Here is a 16,165-nt window from a genome sequence, read left to right as displayed (position 1 = left end):
CATCGAGACCTTAGCTTCCCACATTTTCAAATACTTGGATCACCACATGCCAATCCACCATTGGCTCTAATACCATTTGTTGGGACAGTGGAAGGAGCTCATGGCGAGGAGAGGCCGTCATTCATGGGCTAAGTGAGCAAAATGGACTTAGACACCACAATCAAATTCAAAACTTTAAGACATTAGGTGCATAAATTCTTCCACTTATATGATGCTCACTTAGTCCATTCTTAACCAATGTAAGACTTCTACCAACGTCGTGATAATAATTTCAATTTGTGCAACAATAGGCAACAACAATAAAGAGCTAATTAAACTTTGGGAAAAATATTTCTTCTATTGTAGTAAAAATGTTTTCTCTTGTTTATAAAAAAAAAAAAAAAAAATTCTTACCAGTTACACTTTGAATTTCGAACTTGACATTTTTTTTAAATGTGAGCTCCACCATAATCATGTTTCTGCGGGAAGTTCCCCTCTTCTCCTATTGCAGAAGAAATACGTTGCCCTTAAACCTTTTAAAACAACAAATTCCGAGGTTGGCTCAAATGACATGTAATGAAACTATACAACAAATTTGTTCCAATAACTTAAGGTTGTAAATGATTAATACATTTATCCAAAAAAAAATGATTAATACATTAATAATTTTATATTAAACTTCTTTTAACATATATACCTATAATATTCGTGATAATATTTATGTATAGCTTGCATAGCAGAATTAACAAACCATAATTTGACTTAAGAAGTAATTTGAGTATAAAAAGATTTTGTTCGCAGCAGAAAACATTAAATTTTATTAAAAATATATTATATATTGGTAGAGTCGTGTCGTCAAACACTCAAATAAAAATTAGTTCTCGTGGGAGGAATTTTTTCTTTTCTTTTTCCAGAGTCATGAGCCAAACAGTTTCAATATTCCTGCGAGCCCACACAGTTTGGATTTTCCATATTCATCATATCTATTCCCTACTCTGCATCTCCGGTCCCAATTATCTTTCTCCTCTCTTATAGAAGATGGTATTTTACCAAGGCTACGAACCCAACCAAAATTATAACTGAATTGTCTCCTTATTTTTGTTTTTCGATAACCTAGACGACATAAAATGACAACAATGACCCGGAGCTAATAGAGCTTACTTTTCAAGTAACTAGATAGATGAGATTCATAGAGAGTGCGGAAGCTCCAAGTAGTGATGGTAATAACTCAAACAACAACAAAAATTGTCTGAGTTATAAATATTTTTTAATCCACATGAAAAAGTGAATTGATATATTGGATTTCAAACTCCATCAATACTAATATTTAATAAGAATCTTATGATGATTGGAAGAAAAGAAAAATCTTTTTTTTTTCTTTATAAGCAGACGCAGAAGTCCAAAATAGGCATTTTTTTCTATAAAAGTATCTCATTAATAACTTTTTATGCGATTTATATATAACTTTATCCTAAAAAAAAAAAACTATGCTTAGATAGCTGAATATCAAATACCTTATGAGTGATATTTGAAAATTCAAATAACCATGTTCATGCAAATTATAACTTAATTATAATTTGAAAAATTATAATTTAATTATACATTGGAACATCGATCATTCATAATATTTGACTTTGGTAATAATTATTTCAAAAACCATATTTTTAATATATAATAATGTATGGTTGAGAGACAGTATAGAAAATGTTACACACAGTGCATCAAAATTAAACTCTAACCTTTCTCTAATAAAGTTACGTGTAAATTGTGCAGGAAGATGATAATGTATTTATATATAAACTTAATTAAGAATTAAATTTTGAGCCATTGTCAGTGTAAAAAAATAAATAAAAAAATTATACTTCAAAGTGTTGTGGCATCTTTAAAAACATTTAACATTCGTATAAATATAGTAATAATGTAATCAAAGTTACTAAACGATGGATCACCACTTAGTATAAAAGGCTTTATATTAATATTGGAAATGGATCCTCTAATGTGTCAAAAAAACATGATATGATCATGTGAGAAGATCACAATCATACAAAGATAAATCAACGGTTATGATTTCGTAACTATCTATTTTATCATTTTTTTCTCTCTCCTTCTTTTTTACCACTGATCCACTTTTGTATGGTTATGATTCCCCACATTACATGGTCATGTGAATTTTCACATTAGAGGATCCATATCCATTAATATTATATCTCAATTAAACTCTTTGTTAAAAAAAATGATTTTTTCGTGAGTTTGAGAAAATTTTACATTCCGTTCAGGTAGGGGTGTAAATGGGCTAGACCGGCTTACAGAGGCCTATGGCCTAGTCTATATTAGGTCAGGTTTGGCCTATTATAAGTAGTAAAATAGAATAGGCCTAGGCTTTTAAAAAAACCTATTTAGAAAATAGGTCATAGGCTTTTTTGTACATGTCGGGCCTATACGCCTACAGGCCGGCCTATATCATATTATTTATTTAAATTGTAATAAATAAAATTATTATTTAATATTTTTAATAATAAAATAATATTATTTTAGTTATTCTTGTAATTGTTGAATGTTTAATAGGCTTAAACAGGCTAATAGCCTGGGCCAAGGCTTTTATGTTTTAAATATAGGTCAGGTCAGACTTGTAATTTGGAGCCTACACAGGCTAATAGGTCAGGCCATATCCAATATTTTTTACACAAACTTGACCTATTTAAGTCAAAGTCTAGCCTATTTACACCTCTACGTTTAGGCTACTGTTAGCTAATCTCAACCAGCAAAACAACTGGCAAACTACTGTTATTTCTAACAGATGTATGATTGAACTCAAATGAAAAAAACATGCTCTTACTTCGTAGGTTCTTAACATTATAAGCCAAATCATGCCACATACATCCAGCCCGGCCAACCAATCAATCAAATTTTTTTTATTGGGTTCATGTTAATCTTTTCCATTTAAAATAAAATAAAATTGAAGGGATTTATTTCTTCTGTTGGGTATTCATTGTTTGTTCAAAAATAAGTATTTGGCATCGTCAAAGAAATTGAAATAAAAATTGTGTTGTATTAATGAGCGATATTTTTAACTTTTTGATTTTCTGTTAAGATTCAATTAACAATATATGTAGGATTTAGAAGTAAGATAAGTAATTTTCCAGTCTAAAAAATAATATTCACACGATCTAATAATACCATAACCTACGATGAGTTAGAAACCTTAAACATAAATATGTGAGGTATATTTTGATTACATTGAAAAGCAATATGCTATGAACGGAATGAAAATTGTAATGTACTGTTTTGAATTTATTTCGAATCAAACATACATACTTTTTGTCGATAATGAAATTTGAAAGCTCTGCGTGTGTCTTTGTCTCGTTCCCGCTTAAAGGTACTGAGAGCAAGTAGTTATGTGTGTGGGATTTTCTCATATGGGTAAAGTTTCAGAGAAAAAGGAGTAAAACGGATTGGGTTCCCTAACTATTGTTTACTTAATTTCTCATCACGATTATGATGATGATAATAATTGTTGCCTTGAACCTAAACTAAATTCCAAACTAACTTGCGTAGGGCTAAATAAAGAGAGGCCTAGAGGAAGCATTTTGTGATAACCATTGTCCATTCCTTCTTGTTGCATGTTTATTTTTTGGGGCCCATAATGAAGTTGACAACTTGACATTGCAAGTATCTTTTTTCTTTTTCTTTTACAACTCTACGTGGTTCCATTCAGCTGATGTTGTTCATTTAACTGAAAAAGCTAGATATAATTGCATATAGGGGTATAGTATAGCCATTAAGATTTAATTGCTCTATAATTTTTTTTTGTACCCTTTAATTAAATAGAAAAATATTTCTACAGTTAATGCAGATAAGTTATCTGTATTTATTTTCAAAATGACATCGTTTTGAGATTGAAAGATTAAAAAATTATAATTATAAAAACTATAATATCTTTGAAATAAATTAAAATTATAAAAATACCATAATTTTCGTCCGAAAATGATGTCGTATTAGACTTATTGCAGATAACTTATCTGCAGTAACTACAGAAAAAACGAACCCTAATTAAAACCAGCCCTCCCGCCCACCGCCAGATAACCACTTGAACAAATCCCTAAATGAAATGCTTGTCTTTGTTGTTATTAACTTATTATTATTATAGAGATGGGCTAAAGCATCATTTTAAAGTTTTTAGACAAAAGAATTGCCCGTTTAAAGCTGATTGGATAAGTTTTTCCAAAGTAGTGCAGTCAAACATGTCACCTATGCTGACGGGACTAGTCCCGTCACTGATACTGATGGGATTCGTGCCACGTCAGCGCCACGTAGGCAGTCCAATTACCGTAAATCTTCGGAAGACTATAACTTGTGACTTGGGTATCCAAATCAGATGATTTTTTTTTGATTTCATATAACTTTTCGAGATCTACGCAATGATACCTCATTTGACATATTTTATCTTCCACAAACATAGTTTGAATTTGTAACAATTGTATCACAATCACAAGAGTGTTTATCCATAAGACTATGTTTATGGGAGATAAAATATATCAAATGAGGTGTCATTACGTAGATCTCGAAAATTTATATGAAATCAAAAAAAAAAATCATCTGATTTGGATACCCGAGTCACAAGTTATGGCCTTCCGAAGCTTTACGATAATTGGACTGCCTACGTAGCGCTGACGTGACACGAGTCCCGTCAGTATCAGCGACGGGACTAGTCCCGTCAGCATAACTGACATGTTTGACTGCATTACTTTGGAAAAACTTATCCAATCAACTTTAACCAGACAATTCTTTTGTCCAAAAACTTTAAAACCGTGCTTTAGCCTATAGAGATGCAAGCATCAATTATTAAGTTCGTGACAAGATCGCAATGTATCAGCACTCAGTAACTCTATTCCACAATATCAGTACTTTGAGTTTCATAGTCATGTACCATTCACATTTCAGAAAGAAAATTGAAAGAAACCAATTTATTGTTGTGGGCTTGGGTTGACTGAACTCACGAGCATTCTTGATGTTTATGTGGAGAGGCCTAGTTGCCAGGCAATTCAAACAGCTACCTCGGTAATTTTTTGGGCTTCACCAAACAACTGAAGTTCATGGTTATTCCATTAATCGGGTCCATATAATACAAATTTTTGAATTCAAACATATTGGTCATGCGTTTTTTATAGACCGAGAGTAGTAAAAGGAGCCAATTCTTGTTGATAAAAAATAATGATATATACACACAAACTAGATTTTCTTATACCGTTTGAATCAGAGATTAGTTTTCATTTTGATATAGAGATTTTTTTTCTCCGTAAGTATTTTTTTTTATAAACTCAAATCCCTAATACTCTCAAGTCCCCTCAACATATTTAAACTGAAGTTTACTATTTCAGCAACCGTTGTAGATTATACTTACATACTTAATTTATATACACATATCTCGTAGTTGGTGCAACTACGAGACAATTTGACTTGATGCATTTCATTTAACAATGACCAATAAATTTATTTAAAATAATAACTTGATATGAATAATTATTTATTGCGATGGCTGTGATTTAAAGGTTGTTACTTTCAAAAAGTAGAATGGATTGGGGTGGGTGTCGTAAGTGCTAACTTCACCTCCAGATATGATTGCTTCTGGAAGGAAAAGCTGACAAAGAAATAAGTATGGTCATGGTGAAAGATAGACCTTCTTAACCATATTATATTATTCTCTACGAGTGACCAAGGACTCAAGATGTTTAAATATTAATACCAGTCAAGATATTCAATAATATTCAAAAGTCAATAGGATATTCTATGCTCTCAACAATGAAATTTTTATATCTTTCCCTGACTATTTCAACGTGGAATATGTGATCAATTTCTAATACGTTTTACAACTTGTTTGACCATCCACATTATAGGTAGAACTAGTTACCAATGGAGGTAATTTACTGTCCAAAGGACAATTATTAGGGCCACAACCTTCAGATATAATATAACGAACATGATTGATGCATTGACCAATATAATAAGAGGGCAGTGCCTAGCGGGATAAAATTAACCCGAAACAATAACACATGTAATACCATATGTTGAGTTATATACTGACTTCCTAGATTATATTTGATACGGATAAAGTTTTGTAGTGTATGTGGATATTTGTATGTATAATGGCAGGGAGATAAAATCACCAAACAGGTGGATTAAATGGCATAGGATTGTACTAGTTTTTAACACATAGTTATTTTAAAAACTTGATAGGAAGAGCTTTGGTGCATTTTTAATCCTATCTAATTTGATCGGATTAGTCAATTAATCGATGAATGGTAGAAAAAAAGATTGACCAACATATTAAATTGATACACGGTGTCAACAAGATTTGCCGTTTAATTAAGATGCCAATCGAGTTATCTGATATAAATGTTACTAAATTGAAGAACAATTGGCTAAGTCAACAAAATTCGTTTTTGCCAGCCAAGTCACTAGAAAAGGTTAAAGATATATAACTCCTCCCCTCCCAATTTTTTATGCTTTTCCATGCGTTGTTCAGTATATAATAAGTCGATCTTGTCGTTGGCCTCGAGGAAGTGTGCTAGTTATTAACGTTTGAGAACGAAGATTCTGAAGCATTTGAGACTAATCCCTCCCAAATCGGAATATAGAAATAGATCGAGATGAAGCCAAGGTGCAGAAACAGAGGCCAAGATTCTGTGAAATGGCATGAGCCATGAGGTTTATCCGTGTGTACAATTCATGAGGTTCTATTGTGATCCAATTTAATGTGGTTAGACCGGTTTTATGAACTGAGGCCAAATCCCCGTATAATACAATATATACGTACTATATAGAATTTATCATTTTTTGTCTTAAAAAACGGAATTTATCCTTTTCAAAATTCAACGACGACAAATGTAATGATTTATATATATCTGTAACAATTTTCCTAGTTTAAGGTTTTTTTTAAGTAAGTATTTCAACTATATATTTTATAAAGTAAGTTCCATATTTTTTGAAATATATATTTAAATTTATCTATTAAAGTATAATACTTTTTAATAGGGAATGGCTTAATTTTTAATGAATGACACATGTTTTTAGTTTTAAAATTTTTAATTTTTAATTTTTTTAATATAATTACTATGCATTTTTTTTTCATTTTTATCATATATATTTTCTTTAAATTCATATTATTACAAATTAAAAACTAAATTTACAAAAAAAAAAAAAAAAAAAAAAAACCTCGAACAAGATACTTACTAATTTTTAAAGATCTTTTAGACGCAAGATTGATTGAGTGACACGTAAGAATCCAAGTCAGCACAATAATAATAAACAATAAAAGAAAGAAAACTGTTAAATATATTGTATTTTTCAATTTTTATTTTAGTTATTTTAGCTGATAATATTTAGTGCCAGATCATATCAGAGTTTGTTACAACAGCTTTGCATTTTGGCCTTGCACCACATATATTCCTTTTTGTAGTTTTTGCTGGCATCAGGTGGTTATGACACCTTGCACTTTTCTGTTTCAGATCTTGTATATAAATCAGCACTGTTCATAGCTGATAATTAATTGAGTATGAATGAATTTTACCTTTTCTCAGATTCTCTGTATCAGTTGTATTATGGTATCAGATGAATTTTGATTTCATACATGGCTCGCGGCTCCACAACCAATTCTTCTTCTTCTAATACTTCACCTTCCCCCATGGATGATTCTTCGAGTCCTTACTTTCTCCATTCCGGTGATCATCCTGGCCTTGTTCTAGTCACCCACACCCTTACTGGTAGTAATTTCAATTCATGGAGCCGAGCTATGACCATTGCCCTCACCGCTAAAAATAAATTTTGTTTTGTTGATTCCTCCATTCTTCGCCCAAATTCTTCTGCTCTCCTCTTTTCCTCCTGGAATCGTTGCAATTCCATGGTTATCTCTTGGTTGCTTAACTCAGTTTCCAAAGAAATCGCAGACAGCCTTATGTATTTTTCCAATGCTTATGACTTATGGACTGACTTACGTACCCGTTTTCTGGAAGCAAATGGTCCACGTTTATTTCAACTGAAACTTCAAATTTCCTCTCTGAGTCAGGGTTCCATGGACATTAACAATTATTACACAAAATTGAAGATTCTTTGGGATGAACTCAATGACTATTCCCCAACAGCTGCCTGCACCTGTGGAGCGTTACGAACGTTGCTTGATTCAGTTCAACAGGACCAGACCATGAAGTTCTTGATGGGTCTCAATGACTCTTTTGCCTCCATCCGTGCTCAGATCTTGTTGATGACCCCTCTTCCATCGCTTTCACGGGTATTTTCTTTGGTCCTCCAAGAAGAACGCCAACGTCAGATTTCGTCTACGTTTTCTCCTGCTCCTGACACTCCGTTGATGGGCTCAGTGGCTGTTTCTTCTGGTTCTGTTTCCACATCATCACCACCAGCTTCCATGGCTGCCGTCTCCACCGCTCCTCGCCGTGGCCGTCCTTTTTGTACCCATTGCCAAACTCTTGGCCATACTAAGGAGAAGTGTTTTAAGCTCCACGGTTTTCCCCCTGGGTACAAACCCAGAATCCCACGGCCCAACCCTAATTTCACTTATCCCACTTCGGCCCAAACCCATGCAGCCCATCTTCACTCACCAACTACTGAACCCAATCCTAACCCTATTTCACCGACCCAATATACCCATCTCCTTAGTCTTCTGAAAGATAACCTACCTTCGTCACTTCCAACTTCGTCACTTTCTTCTCCGTCTACAGAATCACCATCACCGACCGTCGCGAGCTTCAGTGGTGAGTCACCGTCCTCTCTTCCTTCATCATGTTGGGTTCTCGACACAGGTGCGACACACCATGTGTCCTGTTTTTCAACTCTTTTTTCCTCAAAATCATCTTCTTTTTCCTCTTCTGTATGTCTCCCTAATGGTTTCTCCGTTCCTGTTTCTTTTATGGGCTCAGTATATTTTCTTCCTTCTATTTCTCTCATGCATGTTTTATTTGTTCCTTCTTTTTCTTTTAATCTTCTTTCTGTTGGTGCCCTAACTCGGGATTCTCCCATTGTTGCTCATTTTTCTCAATTTTTTTGTCATCTTCAGGATCGTATCACGGGCAAGATGATTGGGATTGCTAGTAGATCAGGGAATCTTTATATTTTAAATACTGCTGTACCATTCCCCTCCGTGCATGTTCCCCCTCCCCGTTCACTTGTTAATTCGGTTGTTCATTGTGATACTTGGCATTCCCGTTTGGGGCATTTGTCTCATTCTGTTTTACATTCAATGAAAAATGTTTTGCATTTTACTGGATGTTCTGATATTAATTCTCCTTGTGTTGTCTGTCCGATTGCTAAACAGCGACGTTTACCATTTATTTTAAATCCAAAAATTTCTTCTCATGCCTTTGACTTGATCCACTGTGATATTTGGGGACCATTCATCCCTATCTCTGTTACGGGTGCAAAATATTTTTTAACCCTTGTTGATGATGCCACTCGATTCACTTGGGTTTACATGCTTGAACAGAAATCTGATTTTGCTACTGTGTTTCCTCAATTTTTCACACTGATGCTCAATCAGTACCAGTCTTCCATTAAAGCCATTCGTTGTGATAATGCACCAGAGTTGTCTCTCACCTCTTTTTTCTCATCCAAAGGTATTCAGGTATTTCATTCCTGCGTTGATCGCCCACAACAGAATTCTGTTGTTGAGCGAAAACATCAACATATTTTAAATGTTGCTCGTGCTTTACATTTTCAATCTAATGTTCCAATTGCTTACTGGTCTGAATGTGTTCTCACTGCAGTATATTTGATCAACAGAACTCCTTCTCCTCTTCTACATGGTAAGACTCCTTTTGAGCTTCTTTCTCACAAATCTCCTACTTATTCACATTTACGTGTTTTTGGTTGTCTCTGTTTCAGTTCCACTCTACCTAAGCATCGTCACAAATTCTCCCCTCGGTCTCTGCCTTGTGTCTTCCTTGGTTATCCTCCTGGCTATAAGGCATACAAATTGCTTGACATTGAGTCCAATCGAATTTTCATTTCAAGAGATGTCATATTTCATGAAACTGTTTTTCCCTTCACTAAATCCCCTCCTGCATTACCTCCTCTGGTTTCAATTCCAACTAAATCTCTCACCACTGCTGCTCCATCGTCATCAACTCCTTCCTCCCGTATCAGAAAACCCCCACCCCACTTCACAGATTATGTTTGCCAAGCTTCTACCAAGTATCCTATCTCCTCTCACATTTCTTATGATAAACTTTCCCCAAATCACAAAGCCTTCATCAATGCTGTCTCCACCCATTATGAACCTTCCTCTTTTTCTGAAGCCTCCCAACTCCCTGAATGGCGTGCTGCCATGGCTGCTGAAATTGATGCTTTGGAACAAAACAGAACTTGGAGAATTGTATCCCTACCCACCGGCAAGCATCCAGTCGGTTGTAAATGGGTCTACCGTGTTAAACTTCGCTCGGATGGTTCCCTTGAACGTTACAAGGCACGGTTAGTTGCCCAAGGCTACTCACAGCAAGAAGGTATCGATTTTAATGAGACTTTTTCCCCTGTGGCCAAAATCACCACTGTCCGAACCTTACTTGCTCTTGCTGCCATCTTCAACTGGCATTTAATTCAATTGGATGTTAACAACGCCTTTCTTCATGGAGAATTGAATGAAGAAGTTTACATGCGTCTTCCTCCTGGATATGCTTCACAGGGGGAGTCTCTGCCTCCTAATGCTGTCTGTCACTTAACAAAATCCATTTATGGATTGAAACAAGCCTCCCGACAATGGTTTTCCAAATTTTCTTCAACTCTTCTTTCTCTTGGTTTTTCTCAATCCCATGCTGACCACTCCTTATTTACCCGCAGCTCACCTGACTGTTTCATGGCCATTTTAGTTTATGTTGATGATATTATTGTGGCTTCTAACAATTTTCCTGCTGTGCAGCATTTAACTGAGAGTTTAAATAATTCCTTTAAGCTCAAAAATCTTGGTCCTCTAAAATATTTTTTAGGACTTGAAGTTGCAAGATCATCTACTGGCATCTTCTTGTGTCAACGCCAGTACACCATTTCTCTTCTTCAAGATTCTGGCCACATTGGTTGTAAGCCTCGTTCCACACCTATGGAACCTAATCTTCATTTATCAGCATCTGAAGGTTCTCTTTTGGATGACCCTACTGCATACAGAAGGCTGATTGGTCGCCTTCTTTATCTGACAATAACCAGGCCGGATATATGCTTTGCAGTCAATCATTTAAGTCAATTTATGTCTGCTCCTCGCCAGCCTCATCTTCTAGCTGCTCAACGCATATTTGGATATCTCAAATCTACTGCTGGGCAGGGAATATTTTTTTCTTCCAAATCCTCCCTGCGGCTGCATGCTTTTTGTGACTCAGACTGGGCTTCTTGCCCGGACAGCCGCAGATCAGTCTCCGGTTTCTGCGTATTTCTTGGCCAATCTCTCATTTCTTGGAAGTCTAAGAAACAAAGCACCATTTCTCGTTCATCAGCTGAGGCCGAGTATCGTTCCATGGCTAATGTAACTTGTGAATTATTATGGCTCTTCTCCTTGCTGACTGATTTACAGGTTCCAAATTCAGCCCCTGCTCATCTTTTTTGTGACAACCAAGCCGCTCTCCATATTGCAGCCAATCCTGTTTTTCATGAACGGACAAAGCATATTGAAATTGATTGCCACATCGTTCGCGATCAGCTCACTCACGGACGTCTACTCACCTTTCCGGTTCCTAGCTCTCAACAACTTGCAGATTTGATGACCAAGGCTCTTCACCCTGCTCCATTGTCTAATTTGTTGTCCAAGATGGGTGTTCTTAACATTCACTCTCCATCTTGAGGGGGAGTGTTAAATATATTGTATTTTTCAATTTTTATTTTAGTTATTTTAGCTGATAATATTTAGTGCCAGATCATATCAGAGTTTGTTACAATAGCTTTGCATTTTGGCCTTGCACCACATATATTCCTTTTTGTAGTTTTTGCTGGCATCAGGTGGTTATGACACCTTGCACTTTTCTGTTTCAGATCTTGTATATAAATCAGCACTGTTCATAGCTGATAATTAATTGAGTATGAATGAATTTTACCTTTTCTCAGATTCTCTGTATCAGTTGTATTAAAAACCATTGTTTATTTTTTGAGCTTGTTTATTATGGCGTGGGACCGGAAAGAAGTGCTCTTTTTTTAAATATAAGAGGGAAAAAGGATTGAGATGAAATTTGAAAAGAAGAAAGGGATGTAATTGAAATATAATTTTATTTTTTTGAAAAATTACCATAAAACAGTAACATGATCACGGAGCACAATAAAAAAAAATCCCTGTTTTTGAATTTCTATGCAAGAACAACGAAGTGAATTGAATGCATGCTTTCCTTGTGTGACCGCAGACACTAATGAGATTAATTGATGCTAAAGCAAATTAGGCAACGTGCTGACAATATTTCTTATCGCAATCAATGCTAATACGGACTACTACGAAACAACGAATTATATCCTAGCCGCCTTATTTTCTTACGCAATTTTTGCTTTGTTGTTTTATGCTACAATTTTTTCATAAAGATTGATACATTCATTTTAATGATATTATTTTAAAAGAAAAATGAAAATAGTATTGGAAAGGCTGCAACCATTAGACATGCGGCAGATATACTTACACAAATAATTATGATTATTCTTGTTGAGTCCAGGTATCGCGTGAACACTTAGCTGAAGGATTACATAATGAACAAGCGTTTTCATGCAAAATTAAAAAGCATATATGTGCATCACGTTAATTTAAATATGAAAGATAACGTCTACTTACTTATTTTTCCCTACACACATATGAAATCAAACAAGAAAGAGAAAATCCCATATTGTGCGGGACCTTAACTTGCGATCCATAGTGGCAAAGAAGTCCATGAAAACCCCATTTTGCCAACCACTATTCGCTTATGGATAAGCCCAGAATTATCATCTTTGATTTTTGTGCTCTCTTTCTTTCATGCATTTCTGTAATTATTATAGGTCTTAGGGATGAAAAGGATCCATATATAACAGAGCACACCAGGCCAATCAGCAAGATGCCTATTTTGTTGATACTGGTTAAAAATAAACCAGAAGTTTTTGTATTGAATTATTATACTAAAATGAAAAGATTGTAGGAAATCTTAGATTTATGCGGAAGCGGTTTAGGACCTAGTACATTGGTATGCTTACCGAATCATCCTTGTTTCACAATTACCTCTCGGTGCGCAGGTCTCGTGTAGAATCTTCCCTTGTAGGATTCCTCTTCACGAACAGCTCACCTCAGCGCCGCAGCATGAACAACCTCCTTGAAGCTGGACTGTGGCAGATCTTCCAGACTATCTCTCGAGGAGGATGAGATGGTTGTGTGGGCAACCGTTCAGATGATGAACGTCTGCCTCTTGGGGTTTGTTTCTGATGATCTGTTCACCTTGGAGGCACAAGAGGAGAAAACTATAAATATATACGCTTAGATCTTAGACATAACTCAACCCTAAGCCTCATGGGCTTAAGTGTTACTGAAGCCCAATAGGACTTTAGTGACCAAAAGAGCATATATCCAACAATCTCCCACTTGCTCTTTAAGATACAAACTTGAGTTCGTTAACCCAAGGCCATGTAGCCCATAAGCTATCATCATCTGATAATATACCCCATCCCTTGTCTCGAGCTAGCCTGGGGACCTACCATTTGTCATTGATCAAGGCTCCTGATAATCTTTGAAAGATTATCTAATTCGGCGCTACTCCACTAAAAGCCCGAACGTGAACTCCAAGATTAATGACCTTTATAACATGAATATGCATCGCCCCTTTGTAGAATGTCTATAATTGATTGACAAGTTTTCTGTAACTCAATCAATTATTTATTCCCTTGACTATGATAGTTTCTCTAATGGATTACATGCACTGGCCAGTGTCTTTAATATCCAAGTACCAAAACATATCAAGGGGACATATCCTACAAATTCCATGTTGTTTATCTCATAAATAACGATAATCAAATAATCTCACTCCCAAAATACCGAGTTATTGGCCGTCAATAGATCGAACCTCACCCGTTGGTAAATCAAAGAATGAAAACTATTTCATTACCTATTTATAATAAACTCAGGATTAAGAGCAATCACATAACTATAGTTAACTGGAGATTTGATACCTTATGACAGAAAAACAACCTTAATCAAATCTCTCCTTGATCCTTTCAATGTGAATGTTAATTCACACCAATATTTTACAATGATTCGGACAAAACCATTTCATAAAATATTGCAGCCTGAATAAAGTGCCCAACTTTATTTAACGGATGTGACTCCATTCATCAATTGTGAGAACCTATGATCATGTCCTCCATGAACGTATCCATATGATCATATACTCCACAATTTGATCCGGACCTTTATGTTTGTAAATAGTGCGCAAAATAAATAAATAAAACCTTATTTATGAAATTCAGAAAATTATTTTTATTGTTTCATCGTCTTACTCCAAGAGCACAATGAAACCAATAACTCCCACTTGCTTAATGCAAGTCTGAGATCCTCCTAAGACCCAAAGAAGTAACATGCCTCTCGAACACAAGTTCAAGCAAACTCTTAGTAACTGGGTCTGCAAGATCCACCTCTAATGCTATCTGAGTTTAGTGAAAAACTTATAGCTCGAGGTTGATTTTCTCGAGTCAATATCCACTTGAAATAACTGAATTTTTGAAAACTCAGCTTTTCAAGACTCCCATTAGAATATACCAGCATATAATCTCTCGTTCTCCAAAGATACTTGAGTACATGCTTAACAATAATCTAGTATTCCTCTAGGTTCAAAATGGTACTATCTCACTACTCCCACTGCGTGACAGATGTCTGGTTTAACGCCCAACATGATATGTGTGAGTCTACCTTTGCCAAAGCATAAGATATCTTGCTCATGCATTCTTCCTTCTTAGAAGTCTTTGGTCACTCCTTAGGAAGATGAATTCCACATCTGAGAATTATAATTCTTCTCTTAGAATTCTCATGTTGAATTTTGGCAAGAGTTTTGTCAATGTAAGTAGTCTGAGGTGATGCCAACAACTTATTCTTCCGGCCTCATAAGAGTTTTATACCAAGAATATAATTGGCTTCCCCAGTACTTCCATACCAAAACACTAACTTAGCCAACTCTTTATGCTTGATATTACCTCCACATTGTTTCTAATAAGGAACATATCATCTACATAAAGTACCAGAAAAGCTACTGTCTTCCGTTGTATCCTTTATATACAAATACACATCATTCATCAAGGTTCTCTCAAAATCAAAATTTTGATAACCTGATCAAAATTGATGTTTCAAGACCTGGATGCTTGCTTAAGTCTATGAAATAGACTTTCACAACTTGCATACCGTGTGTTCCTACTCATTTGCTATAAACCCTTTTGGTTGTTGTATGTAGATATCCTGACATCCAACTCCCAAAATGTATTCTCATAATTGAGACTTATAGCAACTAAGAGAATCTGGATAGACTCAAGCTTGGCGTCTGGCAAAAAATGCCTCCAAGCTAGCTTTGAAGGTTTTCACCTTTCTGTCCATCCTCTATTTGCCTTTTATGTCCACATGCACCTTGTGGGTTTTACCCCTCTTGGTGTCTTTACTAGGACCGAACGGAGTTGAAATACAAGTATTTCATCTCATTGTTCATAGCCTGAGCAACACTTGATCAACAACATCTTCTAGTGCATTATCGTAACTAGTAGGATCAATATCACTCAACAAGAGACAACTTGAGAGTTAACAAGGTTCTCTCCCACTACGAATGTACTGCACTAGACCTTGTGTATTTATAGGTAAAACAAAAAGTGGGTCAAATGATGGATCTTCAATTTCTTGAGGATCCGCTTATCCTTGATATTGTTCCTTTACATGTGATACTAATATTTCTACTAGTTTCACTTATATATTATCATGTTGAATTTCCAATCATGGTTCTCTTGTTTGTTCACTTAGAGATATATCTATCCCCTCTTGAACAATCAAGGAAACAGTGGATGAAGCTTCTACAGATTCTGAAAATTCTTGATCTGAGATAATTTCTTATCTAGTCCTCCTTTAAGAAAATCATGTGAGTGCTCACTTAGATTATCTTGTCCTTAAGACTAAAGAAGAAATCATCCCTAGTTCTCTTAGGGTAGCCAAAAGATATGCACTCTT

The sequence above is a fragment of the Gastrolobium bilobum genome, unplaced genomic scaffold, assembly GCF_033153095.1.
Source record: "Gastrolobium bilobum isolate Gb01-03AN ecotype WA unplaced genomic scaffold, APGP_CSIRO_Gbil_v1 utg3268, whole genome shotgun sequence".
Lineage (NCBI taxonomy): Eukaryota > Viridiplantae > Streptophyta > Magnoliopsida > Fabales > Fabaceae > Gastrolobium > Gastrolobium bilobum.
Note: the sequence above shows the minus strand (reverse complement) of the source record.